The sequence below is a fragment of the Pezoporus occidentalis genome, unplaced genomic scaffold (genome assembly GCF_034315485.1).
Source record: "Pezoporus occidentalis ecotype Australia unplaced genomic scaffold, CSIRO_AGI_Poc_V1 ctg130, whole genome shotgun sequence".
NCBI lineage: Eukaryota > Metazoa > Chordata > Aves > Psittaciformes > Psittacidae > Pezoporus > Pezoporus occidentalis.
In genome coordinates, this window is record NW_026913104.1 from 1,332,301 (window position 1) to 1,348,150 (window position 15,850).

Sequence of the window (15,850 nt, forward strand, 5' to 3'; positions counted from 1 at the left end):
CAACATTCCTTACTGCGCTTGGGAAACAGACATATGGACTGTGGGGGTTAGACTTTAACTATAGAGCTATACACACAATGAAGGAATGCTGCCTGCCATCATTAAAAAAGAATGCAAGTAGTAGGATTTTCTGATAAGGTGTCTGAGCAGATTTCTTTAGCCAACAACCATTCCGATACAGCATTTCTCTTCATAAATAAACTGGAAGCAGTCAATCTGAGCCAGTGGAGCTCTGCAAAGGATAACAATAGTACATGGTCCATGCCACTTCTCTAGTTTTATTCTCACTGGATTTTAGCAGCTATACTGGTAAATGCTAGTACTCCATCTCAAAGACTAGGATATAGTCGTAAACAGAAAAACCCAGCCTAGATTCAATTGAAACCAGAGCTTGTGAATACTGTGTATTCTACTTCTGGCCTACATTTGCACGTGTGGCTGTACGTCTTCCCTAGCCAAGAGGCTTTCAGAAGAAGGGGACATTAAAGTATCCCTTGATCGCTTGACTAACAGCAAGGGGTTTATTACAGCCACTCTTGGCCTGCACTTTTTATCAACTGGGAACACAATGAAGTTGTGATTGAATTCTCCCAGCACTGCCTTGGAAAACCAGAGCAGACCAAGGAAGGGCATTTAGACTAGTCATCAACTTACTTTCTATTCAGGCAAGCACTGCTAGCAAACAGCGGGGTGTTGGTAAAATGGCTTTTGAGCCGAGATCTAATATAAATTCACAATTTTTTTTTTTTGCCACACTACACTAGGTAAATATACCAATGGACCTCTTCTACACTTCTGAGAGTTGCTGCATGCTGGGAAGGCAGTGGCAAAGGCTGAGGTTATTAATGCCTTTCATTCCATTCTCAGGTGCTTTCCGTTACAGCTAGAAATGAGAAAAAAAGGCTCTGTGTAAAGTATAGAACTTTTCATCACCCCATAATTCAGCATCTACGTTCTACTTTATACCTTTTTCATGTATGCCTCTGCCAGAGTAGGTACAAAGAACAGGAGGTAATCACATAAGCAGGAAACATCTTACTGTAAAATACACCTGAAAGGGCAGGAAAAAGATCTGAGACAAGGCCACAACAGCCACCTCTCAAGATTTTCCCTTACTTTTTCTAAGGGCTTAGCTCCTTCTGTGCATTCAGTGATGGACAGATATTCAAGAGAATGAAATCTAGAACCCCCCCGGGACCCAGGAATGGAAAACTATTTTGAGTCTTAGAAACAAGAGAGTGAAGAACATGCTCAGCTATGCTGCAGTCAGTGCTCCCTCTGCTCCACCAGCTGCAAAATTATCATTAAATCTTCTAATTACTGTCCTAAGTAATAGAATTTCTGGAAAAGTCATGAAGAGAAGCAGCAATTCCTTCCCCAGTAGTGCCCCTGTATGGCAGCACAGTCCCTTCAACCATGACACGAGGAAGGCTGAGAAAAAACCTCCTGATATTATTACTAATGCTGGAAACACGCTTTTCAAAACTAGTAATTACCATGACACAGGAACTATGACCTCGTGAGTAGTAGGAACCAGAGAGCCACTATTAACCAATTTCACACTACACCTCACTTTCATTAATTTAATACCAGGAACAAGAACCCTGTGAGAGGATCAGGTAAAGCAGATGCACACTGTGAATCTTGAGACTTTTCTTGAAGGAGGCTGCTAAAACATATAGCTGCATCACTGGCAGCTTAAGGCCTAGTTAATACCTTTTACAAGAAACTACTAAACTGAGGAATATTCTTATTGAAAGACACTTACTGCTATAACCAGACTTTATGAGCCAACCTGAGCAGGTTACATGACACAAACCTCTGACACAAGCAGAAAATACAACAGATACCTGCACTGCATTGTTTCAGACTAAGACAACAAATCATTTTGCATTTTCCTTCTCTTACCATTAATGCAAGTAATTTCAAATGTCTTGAAACAGTACTTAGTAGACTTGTATTGAAAAGTAACAAATTACTTTTGCTTTCTGACAGTAACCACAGCATTTGTTCTGCATTTATATTGTGCCTAGCACAAGGGATCCAAGACACTGCACCATTCTAAGAAACAGCCATAAGAACGTTAAAGTAATGTCTGACTGTCATGTCTTTGCTTAGATCCAGTCAAGCAATCACCCCCTGCAAAGCCTTCTGATTGTTAATCACTAGGTGGAGTGAGCAATCATCTGTAGTTATTAAAGGAAAAAAACACACCCCAAATAATCTCAACATTTCCATTCTGCTGTAGATGTTGAGAAGTAATATTATACCCGGCTTTTTTTCAGTCTTTTGTCTTCTGGGGGTGGCTCTCTGTAGGAGCCAAGATAACCGACTGGATAGACTGTGGGTCTGCTCCAGTCTGGAACCTGCCCTGTTTCTTGTTCTCTATGTGTCTGCAAACAACATTAAGGCTTTCTTCTACAAACTGAGTTCACAAAGGGCTGGGAAGCAGACCCCTGGTGATGAAATAAGGTACAGAGGAGCCCAGCTGTGTTTGTCCAGCAGCCTTCAATCAGGGAAACTGAAGCTAATTTCTGGAAATCAGCTGTCATCTGAGAAGAAACGTTTCTCTGAGTTATTCACATCAAGCTCACCTGTACTTATTTTACATCAGGGAGAAGTTCAACCCTAGTTGTTTCAACCAGCTTTTATCAGCAGAACAATTTACTGACATCAGATCCTGGACAAACAGGTTCATCATAACAATTAGCTATGCCTTAAATGACACAAACAATTGCTCCCTACTTGCTAAACTTAGTTGCTTAGTATATGATCAAACTAACAAACCCAGAACTGCCACAGATTTTAATCACTACTTAATCATTATTTTTGCTTTGCAGTTCAGGGAAATGGAGACTATTTTTTCCACTCTTCACTTAATAGACACTGTGAGCCCATTTGTATTCTGCTTCCAACTTGTAGCAATAAAGGCCTTTTTAGCATCACATAATAACTGCATTAAAAGGCCTCTTCATAATCACACAATAACACTTTTTATAGCTCGGCCCTCCCCCATATCTTTTATCTGGTTACAAAGTTCCTCAGCCCCCAAATAATGCTGAATAACTCCCCATTGATTTGGAAAAAAACCCTCTGCTAATGCAACTTCCTGTTCATCTGTAGTTAAACATAATTAATTTTGCATTTCAACAAATGAAATGAGCTCAAATTAAGCCATGATTTTGGTAATAGGCAGGGAGGATGTCTCCCTGCTGGGCCAAGACTGAGGCTAACACAGCAGGCTTTACCTGTTAAGTAAATAACATGCCACTTTAAGCAGAGGAAAATGTGTTAATTGCTGGGTACTGGTTCTGTATCTGTATAAAGTCAAAAGGACTGATGTGAAACAGTGTGTGAATGAACAGCAGTGAGCTGTAGTCACCCTTTCACCTTAACAGCAGAAAGGCTAATGTACACACTGCTCCTGAAGATCTATCTGGGGCCACGAAAACAGAACATCTTGGAACACTAAATACACTTGGCTACAGATTTGCATTAATGCAAATTCACTATGGGGTTATATCCATCACAGCTCCCTAGAAACCATGTGAGTTCAATCCCTCCCACATCCTTCCCTTCCCGTAAAACCACTACTGCTTTAGCTTTCCACTACTTTTACCTCTTCTCCTCAGAATGTTTCAATTTGAACTTTGGAAGTAAGGATGGACCTAAATCTGTATGGCCTCACAGCATGAATTATTATCATGTTCCAAACGTGCTACACAACAAATTTACCATTTCTCTGTAGCTTCAAGAAGTGGGCAGGAATCTACAGTAGAATCACAGAATCATAGAATAGTTACGGTTGGAAAGGACCTTCAGATAATCAAGTTCCAGCCTCCCTGCCATGGGCAGGGACACCTCACACTAGAATGCACTTGTATGTGCAAGATAGTCTGCACCTCTCTGCATCTCTGGAGACGCTCTTAGCAGAACAATGTCGTATCTTTGTACTCCCTTTTAAAAAGATGCACACCCTCCAGCTTCTGGACAGCTCAGTCAAGGACAGGAGACACCAACTGCAACCTGGGACCTGGCTAAGCCAGTATCACAATTTTTCACCCTTCTAAGGCAGAGCTCATTTGTCTGTCTTCTCAACAACATAAATCTGAGTCACACCAATTGCTTTTATGACAGCTAGCACAGAACAAAGCATTGCCTCTGCCACACCTTTGACAAGAATCCAACTTTTACTTCCCAAGATAAAGAAGTATCAGGATCAACTGGATCTAAACAGTTTTTGGCACCTTCAGGCACCTTAAGGTCACTTAAACAATTCCCCTAAAGCTTGGGATGCTACTCTGCCCTGGTGTAACGGTTCTACCAATAGCCCAAATAATGCAGACTGGTAGGGCACTTCGTATTTAGAAAAGAGTCACTGCGGCAGCACCAAGGAGGTAGAGAAAAGGAGATAAAAGCAAACTAGACTCATCCCTTTATACAAACACAGCAGGCAGGACTGCAGAGAACAAGCCTGGAGCCTCGCAACTGCAATACAAACAGAAATGCCATTTGTAAGGATGCTCTTCCACTGGAGATCAGTCATTTTTCAGCGTCACTGGGAAGCATCTACCTCTTAAACACTGTACCTGTAACTTGACTTACTTCTAGCACCAGTTCCCCAATTAAACTCCACAGTGCGTGCTACATTCCAGAAATAAACAAAATTGATCAGGAATAAAGTACTACTGGGTCTATTGCCCACAGCTCTTAGAGTAAGGGTAGGATTTGTAAAGCTTGTGAGCTCAGCAGATTATGATGAAAGCCCTCAGGATTTAATATACAACAAAGGCTTAACAAGACAAAGACATGCCTCCTGTACATGGTCACTTTATTAAAAATAAGCTGACTGCTCAGGAGGAGGAGGCAGGCAGCTGGGATTGATCTCAGCTGGTCTGCGGATCCAATTCCTCCCCCGTTGCCATGGTAACCTCTCAGTAATTCTGCCAGGAATTGGAGGAGGGGATTGTAGATACCTTTGGGGAATATCAGAACATAAAGATTCAGGGAGGAAGCAAACAGCAGCTCACCACAGTGCCACAACAAAATGCAAAGAAAAAGACGTGACCAAAGCAACATTGAGAGGAGAACCATCTGAAAAACAAAGAACAAGCCACAGGCTAGTGGCTGCATCTGGTATGTGAGAGGATGCTCTTCACCCTCTGCTGTCATCACACTGTAGACACCATGAACAGGCAGTGCTACACGCTGCACAGAGGGCATTTTCCCTGCCCATCACCGCAGTATACTTCTAGCCGAGCACAGTGCTCTCACCCATAGGTTTTTGAAATCATTGAGACAGCAGTGGCTCTTGCAGAGCATGCAAAAAAGTAGGGGCAGCTCTGATCCCCTTCAGTGCTTCTGGCTGCAGACCCTCTTCCTGCCCAGCCAGCGCCAGTGCTACCATCTTCTGTCAACTTTACCCTGGCTCCAGCTGGATAAAATGGTACCCATATTAGGACCAGGATGGATTTATGGGATGAAAAGAACCATTACCAAAATGATCTTACGGCTGCTGCGGGTGGGAGAAGGCTAACCTGCTTTTTGCTTTAAGAAAACCAGATGTTATGTTTTGAGGCAAACGCTTCAAATTGTCATATAAAATAGTGTAACCTTGCTCTTTTAAAACCTGACTGCCCATGGGTCTGGGTGTAGGCCCACAGTGCACCCTTACAGGGGACAAAACTACCTCTCTGAGCCAAAAGCCTTGTCCGCAAGTCCATCTGCCATTCTGCAAATGTCTGTAGGTTATTTACAACTACCCCCTGCTTGCCTAAGCAGCTGAAAGCCTGACTGCGTAACCACAAACAGGGAATTCGGAAAGATTTCATCTATGCTTAATTTAAGTCAAATTCATTTTGATTCTGGACAAAGTAACATGCCAGTGTTGATGCAGGCAGTCTCTGCAGAGAAGAGGGAGTAATTCAGATTGCACCCACACCTCTTGCCAAGGTTGCGACTCCATCCTTTGTATGCACATGATCTTTTCAAACACTGCTCAGAAGTGCTTTCAATTTTAGAGCTGACCACAAAATACACCCCCAAAAAATAATACTAGTAACAGCTTTTCCTGTAGAAACTTATAAACCAAAGTAAAGCTTCTCAGGCATATTAGCAGTTTTATATGGAACACAGTTTTATGTCCCTTCTGATGACATTCTTGATAAAAGCTTTTTATTGCTATGGATCATAAAACTAATAGCCCTATTTGCCACAGCAAATATTTTCATTTACCTGGGGCTGAGTAAGCCAAGATGCTTTATGGAGCCATTAAATCAGAGCACGGACAATTTTAATTAAAAACTAAGGAAGTCGTAATCTTCCACTAAAAAGAAATGTGGGTGACTTTGCATTGTGGGTATAGAAAGAACTGAGAAAAGATGAGAAAAATAGGATTTGTAAAATCTCATGAGTCAAGTCTAATCTTGCTGCAGCTAGTTCATCCTGGCAGTCTGCTGAGCGGGATGCACACACATTGAATTCTTTTGTGGAACAGCACTGTTGCTTCATTGGCAATGCACAGCAGTAGCTAACAACCCTGCAAGAGCTGAAGCTCTTGGGATGTCTGTGTCATTCCCAAAATTAAGCAATCCCTAAAATCTGCAAGCTCCAGTTCCCCTTCAGTCTGTCATTTCGTCTTAATGAAGGCAGTAGCACTGCCAGCATAAGATTTCATTTTAAAGTCTTGAAAAAAATTGAACACCTACCCCCCAACCTTCTTTATATGGTGATTTAGTTTTGGGATACATTTTTTTAGCAATAGGCAAAGCTGGACTATCTGGAAAAGCTTGAAACTAAGCATTTACTTCATAGAAATTACTAACTTCAGTTAGTGAGAGTGGGAATTGGTTTCTCCTTAAAATTGTACCTCTTCAAAACTAAAGTACTTAGATATCAAGGTAGCAGGAACAATACAGCCCTCATCCATAGACCTGATATGGCAGAGCTGACACTCTGAAAGCTAGTGATGTGCAAGAATCTGACACTCCACCTGACCCCTTCAAGAAGCCCTCTCATTAAGGCATGGTAGTTTTGGAGGAGCCTTGATTAATGTGGCTATATTCTTCACATCACATTCAGGAATCTGCACAGCTTGTGCTGGCTGACCTGAACATCTGGCCTCTCTGTTGACATGTTTTCATAATCTTCTTTGCATCTGGAATATAGAGCTTCTCTCAGCAGCGCCTTCCAGCACAACAGTGCCTTACACCCAAGTCAGAAGTGGCAGAAGAAGCTAAGGAGACTTGTGAGCTGGCCTTTCTTTTCTTTGAGCTGCTGAACACAATAGGAAGATTTAATTTACCTACTCTCTCCTGCACATTCTCCCTGGCTTCCATGTCACTTGCTTTGTAGCTTGAACAATGCAAACTGCCCAGCTCTGCCCTGTTGACAATATAGATGGTTCAAGTGTTTCATTTGTTGTAAAGTAGGTTTGTTTTTTTTTTAATGCAAGCAGCACCTCATATTGAGGCTTTTTCTGAAGTTTAATTTCCTTACTACAACTTCCTTTAGAGCACTAATTACTTGTGTAAGCTGGAGTGTTTCCTTAAAAGCTTTCTAAGGTACTGAAATGCTGAATTACTGCCTGTACCACTACTTTCAATGTTGACTGCAGCTGTAGTTTTAAATGAAGGGTTTGCATAACAGGCTTTGTCACTATTTTCCCCATCATGTTGGGATGGGTGCTTTGCTCTTAATGGCAATAAAGCATGAAGCTAACTATCAGGGTCTGTCTAAGATGAAGATAAAAAGCTCTTGCTTTTAGTTGCTATTCACCTCAATTTTTAAGTAACCTCATTTCATCCGAACTCCTAACCAATGCGCTGAGACATTATACACTGACCCAGCACTTTATATTCAAATACAGCATGACTCAAAAGGCTCAGCTCTCTCAGCGGCCAAAGAGTGTACTCAGGAGTCACTGATTTTGCACACACTACATCAAAAAAGCAGACTAGTTGCCTGTTGTCTTGTTAAAAATAGAGAATACATGTCTTTTCTTCAAACCTCTTTACTTACCCCTCTTAAAGGAGGGCACTTCAAGAGCCTTATCAGGCCCGACTTAGAGGCTGGTAACACACAACATAATCAAAGCCAGCCCCAAGAAAACAGGAGGAGAGTATGAAAGATAGCATACTTTTCCAAGAAAAAGATAACCAGTCAAGCTTTGCGCAGTGCCAGAGGGCCAAACAGAATGCAAGCGTAACATGAGTAAAGTCAGCAATATTAGACCAGGACTTGATTTGGCTTACAATCAATAAAGTCCACAGGTGCACATTTTTAATCCAAAGCATTTTCCACATGCATAAGAGTGTTCTTGCTGTATGGGATTTGCTGTGTCAGCATCTATTTGATATTTAGTCTTCAGGATCCACAACTTGAAAATTCAGCCTGGCAGAATCGTGGCATAAAAGCAGTCTGGACCTACACCATGAAGGCAGGCAACTAAACCAGTGTAACATTAACAGTGGGAACTTCACCTGGTGGAGTGCCTAGGGAGCCTTTTACTTGCTGAATACCAAAGCTGAGGGAAATGCACCAGAGTAGCCAGAGGAAGCATGTAAAGCATGCTAAGCCTCAGTGTATCTCTTGCCAGAGGGACTGGCCCGTAACATTCCCACTGGAGATCTCGTTCAACCACCAGTCAACTCAGGATTTGTCAAGCGAAGTAACCAAGTGAGACTGCAGCTGCTAATGAGCAGACTTTGGCCAGATAACATCACAGAACACAGTTTCCAAAAGGCGATTCCTTATCATTTATAAATGACACAACAAGCAGAGATATGCTATTAGCTAGCAGGGTCCCACAGTTACACGCAGATAAAAAGCAAGAGTAAGTACCACTGATTTACAGCTGACGCTGTAGTAGATACGAATTATCAACACTGCCTTATAACCTAAAACTGCAAATTTAAACTGACCCATTCTTCTGCAGTATATTAGGTGAAAAAGAAACTTAGTGGCTTGCGTTTTACTGAAGTAACAGGAAGGTTTCTTCACTACATAAAGCTACATTGGAAGAGTAGAAGGCATAGGAAAGCAAAAGAATAAGAAAATACATTAGTATTCATAAGGGAATAGTACATTAACATCAGATGACTTTTACAGAAGAGGAATTAACAAATGTGTATTTTACAACAGAAAAAGCACAATGCTATGGCATTATACTGCAGAGGCAGTCTGGAACCACCACTGGACATTTCTAGCAATTACTTCACCTATTCTCCTCCCTGTTTTTCAGCTTGGATAATGGGCTTTTGGCATTTATAAATGACACAACTGCAGAACACCAGAAGCAACTATAGTAAAGCTGGCAGGTTTGAAATAGTAAAGTAAGCTCGTCACAAAAATCTAACTGTAAAACAGTTTCAAGAGCTACTCCAAACTTCATGGCATGTGGCCTCCTTGCACAATTCCAGTTCAGTTTCTTCAATACACCTTCCTCTCTGGAGACAAAAGACCCAAGCAAACAACAGAAGTAATGGGAGTGCTAAACTGAAGAGACAGCAGGCACAGCACAACTGCTTGAAAGAAAGGAAATCCAAGCATTCTGTATCTAGGGCTTTTTTCCCCTCCCTCCTTTGGTTATAACACCTTACAGCCACACAGGTGGAAGCTGGAGTACTACTACTAATGCCAGCAGAACCACACCTGGAAATCCTCACACTACTAATCCTTTGCAATTACAAACAAGGCTGGTGAAGACACTTTACCCCAAGGACAAAGTACTGTCACAGGGCAGGCTATTACATATTTCTGGGAATTTGGTGAATTGATCGTGCTGCCTCTGGAAATACCACTATAATTTGCGGGTAGACTGTGAGAACATCTAAATTAGTACGTTAACAGAAGATCATTTGCGACTACCACACTGATGGAACCTCCAGAATTTCAGAAAATCATTAGAACTATTAGCATCATTAAGGCATCTTTCCCTTGAATAAAACCTAAAGCATTAATATAATGAAAACAGAAGCCAAAAGATTAGAAAGAATAACGTGCTAATACTGTGGCCTATTTGCTCAGAAAGCACAGGAATAAAAATGCCTCAGGGAAGAGTGAAATGAGCTTGTTTACTGCCTCTTCTCTTTCCTGCACTACTGTTTTAACTACCTAGTTGTCTGACTAGGGTCAAGTTACAGGCAATAAATTAGAGGCCCTCCTCGTTCAGGCACTAAAACACATATCAGAGGAATAGTTTACACAAGCTCAGATTTAGACATCTTTTACAGCTAAGCTCAAAAAGGGGTGATCTCAGGGGAGAAACAAAAAGAATGTAAAACCGATCAAACCTGCTCCCTGCCCCTCCTAGTGTATCTAAATGTCTTGCAGCATCAGCTGTGACTGACAGGATAAACAGTAACCAAATTGCCAGAAGACAAGGAAATGCTTCATGTATTGTCCTCTGAGAAGTCTCCTGGAAACCTAATAAGAATTCACCATGGCAAATATAAGCAACTCAATCCATGTTTAATGACAGGGCACAGCTCTGGGTAGCCTGATCTTTTCCACTGTTACCTTGGCTTTAAAAAACCATATAGCTTCCAATTTGATTTTTACTGTCGTAAGGGGGTTATAGTTAGCCTCATCAGCTAGTTAACTGGAGTGAATGCTGATATTGCTCTCCCTTGGGTATCCTTAACTCCCATCTTACTTTATGTCTCTTCTCAACCTCTGCAATTTACAAGTTACGCAAGTCAGCCAATGAACATTTTAGCTGAATACATGTGCTTCAAAAATTAAGAGAACTAGCAGAGTTCAGGACTGAACCTCTCTTGGTCATTACAAGCAAGGCAATCCTTGCAATAACATCAGCTTTGGGAATTAAAGAAAGATCAGGTGTTCTTTATATGTCTATTCATTGCTGGGCCTCTTCAATTTGTAATGCCTTATCTGTGTTATAAGTACCAAATCAAGTGGGATAAAGGAGAGCTCTTCAACTCGCGTTCCATCTTCTTCTGTAATCCATCTCAGACTTGGTTATATTACATTAGCAATGGGCAAAAATAAAATTTCTTACTTATACTCCCTTTTTTGTGTGTGTGTTGTGGGTTTTTTGGTTTTTAAACTGTCAAACTCAGATACACACCATCTAATCTTCTACGGATGCCAGTAGCAGGGAACAGTCACCAATTATCAAAACCAGAGACACATCAAAGTTGGTCTGAGAAAATGGGTATCTGTCAGTAGAAGACACCATCTCTAGCATGAATCTTAATAGCTTACAAATAGGACTAAGTTAATCTCTTGAAATTAACTACAACATCAAGAAAAAAAATTATTTCCATGATAAGCACATGATTTAAGGTTTCTATCCTAAACCAGACAAACTGTGCCACAACAAAAGACAGTATACAGATTAACTCCAGGATCTGGGACATGAGTAATTTGCATTTAAAATTTCTCCTTGGAAGAAGAAAGACTGAACAAAACCCCAAAGTTCATGATCAAAATGTGAGCAAAAATCTATGAACCTAGTAAAGCAAATCAGTCCGGTTGAGCCAAACATGTTAATCCATCACTTCTACTTTCTCTTCCTTTGCACTCGGCTGGCACTCACATTTTTTGTTCTATCTCACTCTGCCTCCTCCAGAACCTCTCTTCACAGGAGGGTAATATCTGAACAATTTGGCTTGTGAAGTTCACTGCCTGTCACAAGCAATGAAGTCCCTCTCTGTGCTCTGCAGAACACCCCCGCACAATACCAGTACGCTTCTCTGCCTATTCTCTCTGAAGCAGGCTGCTGTTACTCCCCGCACCACTCCAACTCTTCTCTGGGATGCAGCATTTGTTTCCATAGTAATGTCAGTTGCTTCCTTTCCTTCTTCATTGATTTTGACCAAGGAAAGGCTCTGCCTTGCCCAAACTTTATCTCCTCAGTGTAATAAAATCAGCAGGAGAAGTGAGCCTGCAAGTGCCTTGATTACTGCAATAATGCAAGAGGCCTGTGGCGTCCCTAATGAAGCTGGCTTATAGCTGCGTTTAGTGGCTGATTCAAGACGGCGAGAAGGCAGCCTCAAGCTTTTTTATGAGATGTAACATTCCCTTTTTTAAAAAGCTATGTCTCACACCCAGGAAAAGCAAGAAGTTATCAGATACCTCCTGGTAACTGGTGAAAGTTCAGTTGGCTCTTAGCTACAATTGCTGCCCAGTCTGCGGGCAAAGGCTTGAAATTAGTGGTAATATAATTAAACATAAAGAGCTAATATATCACCATGGTAACCATGATTTTCAGAATATTGGGGCTTAAACTATGGGTCACAGGCAGGATTTATCTTCAACAAGCTTTTCTCTTCCAGGCTCCATGAAAAATTTCACACCATGAGCCCTTATGTAGATTTACAAAGTGACCCGATATTCAGCACTGAACATGTAGTGCCAAGAGATGTTGTATGCTTGCTCTGCACTTTCAAAACTCAGGTTATTTTTACTGAGATGTGTTCCATAAGTAGGAACTATCACAAGGGATCATACAGACCGCAACTGCAGCTAAGCTCTTTAGGGCAGGGACTACTGTTTTGTGCGCAAGTTGAAGAGCACTTAGCACAACAGTGCCCTGATCTGTAATTGTGGCCCTTGTGCTCTGCCACAATATGGATGAGTCAGGTGCAAAAGCTGGTCTCGATTGATAGTCAGTACCAGCTTTTGAAATAGAAGTAGACAAGGTTAATCCTTAGGATAACGTATATCCACCTGACCCCTATTTACTAATGGCTGGGGCTAGAGTGTACCCTGAAGCCTGAGAATTTGTCTGTCTTCTAAAGCTCCCTTTCATATATTAATTTCCTTAATTCTATCAATTATATATACCCTGGTATAACTTCTGCTTAAGAGGTCTATAAATTCCAAAATCTAGAGATGACTGTTGAACACATATCGATTTTCTTGTACTTAAAATCAAATCTATTCTTTACTTAAACATGAGGATCTAAGCAAGCCTTAAAGCCAGAACAGTAAATTAAATTGGTTCTCTATATATAGCAGTTTCCTACTTCAACTGTCCTTCCCTACCCTGTTACTACTAAGCCATTTATTAAAACTTAAAAGCGATAGGATGCAGGCAGTCCTGGAATACAGAACACAAGCAAGACTCTGTTAGACTGTAAAACTTTGAATAAAAAAATTGTAAAACATGAATAAAATATTGTTTAGCACTAATGTGTTAAAATAGTGCTTTATGGGAGATTTTCTGTAGGGCAGATACAATGATACTTTGAAGCCACTGATATTTAGCTAGAAGGATTTTTAACAGAACCTATGTCACATCTGCTCAGCCAGCTCAAGAAAGAAAATACCAACTAAATGAATTCCAAGTGAAGAATTCATCTGTGTTCATGTGATATTTAATATTACTTATCGTACCAAGGTCAACTCCTGTTTGCGTCTTACAAAGCAAATTCTCCCAACCTATTCTTTTCCTTCAAAACTCAGCATAAGCAGCAGTCATATTTATGATGTGCATGCGACCAGCCAGATGCCATCAGCCTTTAAGATAAGAAAGTTCTGTAGGCAATAGCATAAGTAGAATATTCACCTTGTATTTTGTAACCAGAGATGAAGGAGACAAAAGAAAGGTATTTCTGACTAGCACTGAATGGAGAATTATTAGTCAACCATCCAACACAGCAGTTATGTAGGTGTACAGTGACAAGTTACCTTGCAGTCCTATGAGAGATCCACTATCAGCATACTGGGGAGAACATCAAATGTCTGGGTCTATTCTAATGCTTTCCCATCTCTGCATGTGCATCTCTGAACCACTCACATCTAAATGAAGTCTTCACCACATCTTACTAAAATCAATCGGGTGTTAGTGCAGTGCAGACTTTACCATCTTGCTTTCAATCTGTTTCAATTCTGTCTGTAAAATGGTGACTATATTGTCTTTTTCTTAGTTTGCTTTACAATATAACTGGGGACAGTCTTCCCCTATTATCTCTGTATCATACACACCCTGCACACAGAAGCTATCAAAAGCTAATGTAGTTAGGTTTACCACATTTTGTTATTATTTGAATGGTTGCTTTGCAACTCTAGTGTACGAACTACACACTGGAAGAAAGCAGGGAGGGGAGAAGAAGAAGAATTTCTTTCCAGAATGGCTGGACTATGCTGCCCAAGCTGCCTGCAGTGATCTGTGAAGGCAAAGACCTTCAGGCCACCTGAGGATTCCTGCTGAATACCCTTCTTTCCCCACCTCCTTCTATTTTCCAGGACATAAAATAATGGCTTAAGAAAAAACACCACATTTTCAGCAGAACTGAAAATGCAGAAGGAATGAGACTAATGTCCTCTGAGAGTACAAGAAGATAGAATGTGTCCTCAAACTGAAAGAAATCAGACACACAAATTAATCAGTGTAGAAGCTTGCTGAAAGAATAAACCTAAGTATCATTGTATTGCCATGATTAAAAATAGCAAAAGATAATGTATCACTGAACCCCCTTTCAGAATCATTGTTACCATCATTAATTGCTCTTTACTATGAAAAGTCCCCAGGGAACAGTGAGATGTGCAAGTTTCTGCATCTCCCAGATACAATATCCTGCCTTTTATCTCTATCGTCAAGACCCAGTATTTGTTTTTACAGCCAAAGTCTCAGTACCATGCTTTCTAACTTTACACAGATCCACAGCTATCCAAATAATCAACAGCCACATGAGTCAAAAATTAACACAGGTCAGTCTCTACCCATACAATTCTTGAATTTATTTCAGCCTGACAACCAGCTGAGCAGGAAGGTGCAAAAAAAGCCTTCCAGAGACTATGGGGATGAAGGGTATAACAGTCTCTCACAAAGCTTTGGGGATGATGTACTACATAAAAACTAAATGGATACAATAAAGTTGTCAGAGGTGATCAAAAACTCCCATTACCAAGCTGCCATGAAAGCCACAACAGCAGTAGTTAGCATGTTCAGGCAGATGAGCCCTCCCTGCAATAAGGCTAGGTTTTACAGTCCAAACAATTTCTAGTTCCTACCCGGAAACTACATCATATGACCTACACACCTCCACAGACGTTTCCAGTGATGTACAAAGAGAGAAAGAACCTGCCTCGAGGATGGAGTTTAGAAGCAGATGACTTTCATTCAATTTCAGCTTCCACAAAAGCCATGACCGGGGGAAAAAGCCAACACACAAACAAAATCCAAACCCAACAATCAACAAACTTGGATATGGCAAATAAATTCCTGATCACTATTCCATCAAATACCCCAACCCAGCTTTTCCCTGAAGAAACTTGGATAGGAACAGTCTTACTCGGCACCATCCTGAACAAGCCACGAGAGGGAGCATGTAACCTACGGCAGAGCAGAGCCTGCCGCGGGGACTGCTGCGAGGGGCACGGGCACCGTAACGTTGTGAGAACTGAAAGCATAATAAGGCTGCGAAAAACTGTGAAGCAAGGTAAGGCCAGAAATGAGCCGGAAAGCAGAAAGCGCAGATACAGGTTGTAGAAGAAAATGTTGACGGGATGAGCAATGTGCCAGAAGTGCTTTAGTGGAACAAATGCAGAGAACTGAACATTCCTCATGGTAAGTCATTCTGTTAATGAGACAGTAACATAAACATGAATCAACCACAATCCACCCCAATAACATGTGTTGGAGATGACGGGTTCCTTCCACAAAGCTCATAAGCTGTAACAAATATTCCTCATCCCTCATGTCTGTTGAGCTGTGTGATGCCCTCCTTGGTGCTTGCAAGTAACACTAATTAAATGTGTCTGGACCTTTCCGTTGTAAAATGAGACCCTAGCATCCCAATTCATGTCTTGTTACAATTGAGAGGATTTTGCAAGCTCCACAGACTCCACTGAAAGAAAAACAGCCATAGTAACATTCACA

The 15,850-nt window shown here is 41.1% G+C and overlaps 1 protein-coding gene and 1 long non-coding RNA gene across 10 annotated transcripts in view; one reads left to right on the forward strand and one right to left on the reverse strand.

Annotated features, from left to right (window-relative positions):
- The window catches only part of NCAM1 (neural cell adhesion molecule 1), a 104,408-nt gene that overhangs the window by 51,779 nt on the left and 36,779 nt on the right, over window positions 1-15,850 (reverse strand). The gene's annotated exons all lie outside the window — the stretch shown is intronic.
- On the forward strand, window positions 4,728-14,440 carry LOC134158579 (uncharacterized). Its single transcript, XR_009962821.1, has 3 exons — window positions 4,728-5,446; window positions 12,300-12,420; window positions 14,215-14,440. It is a non-coding gene; the product is annotated as an uncharacterized LOC134158579 (long non-coding RNA).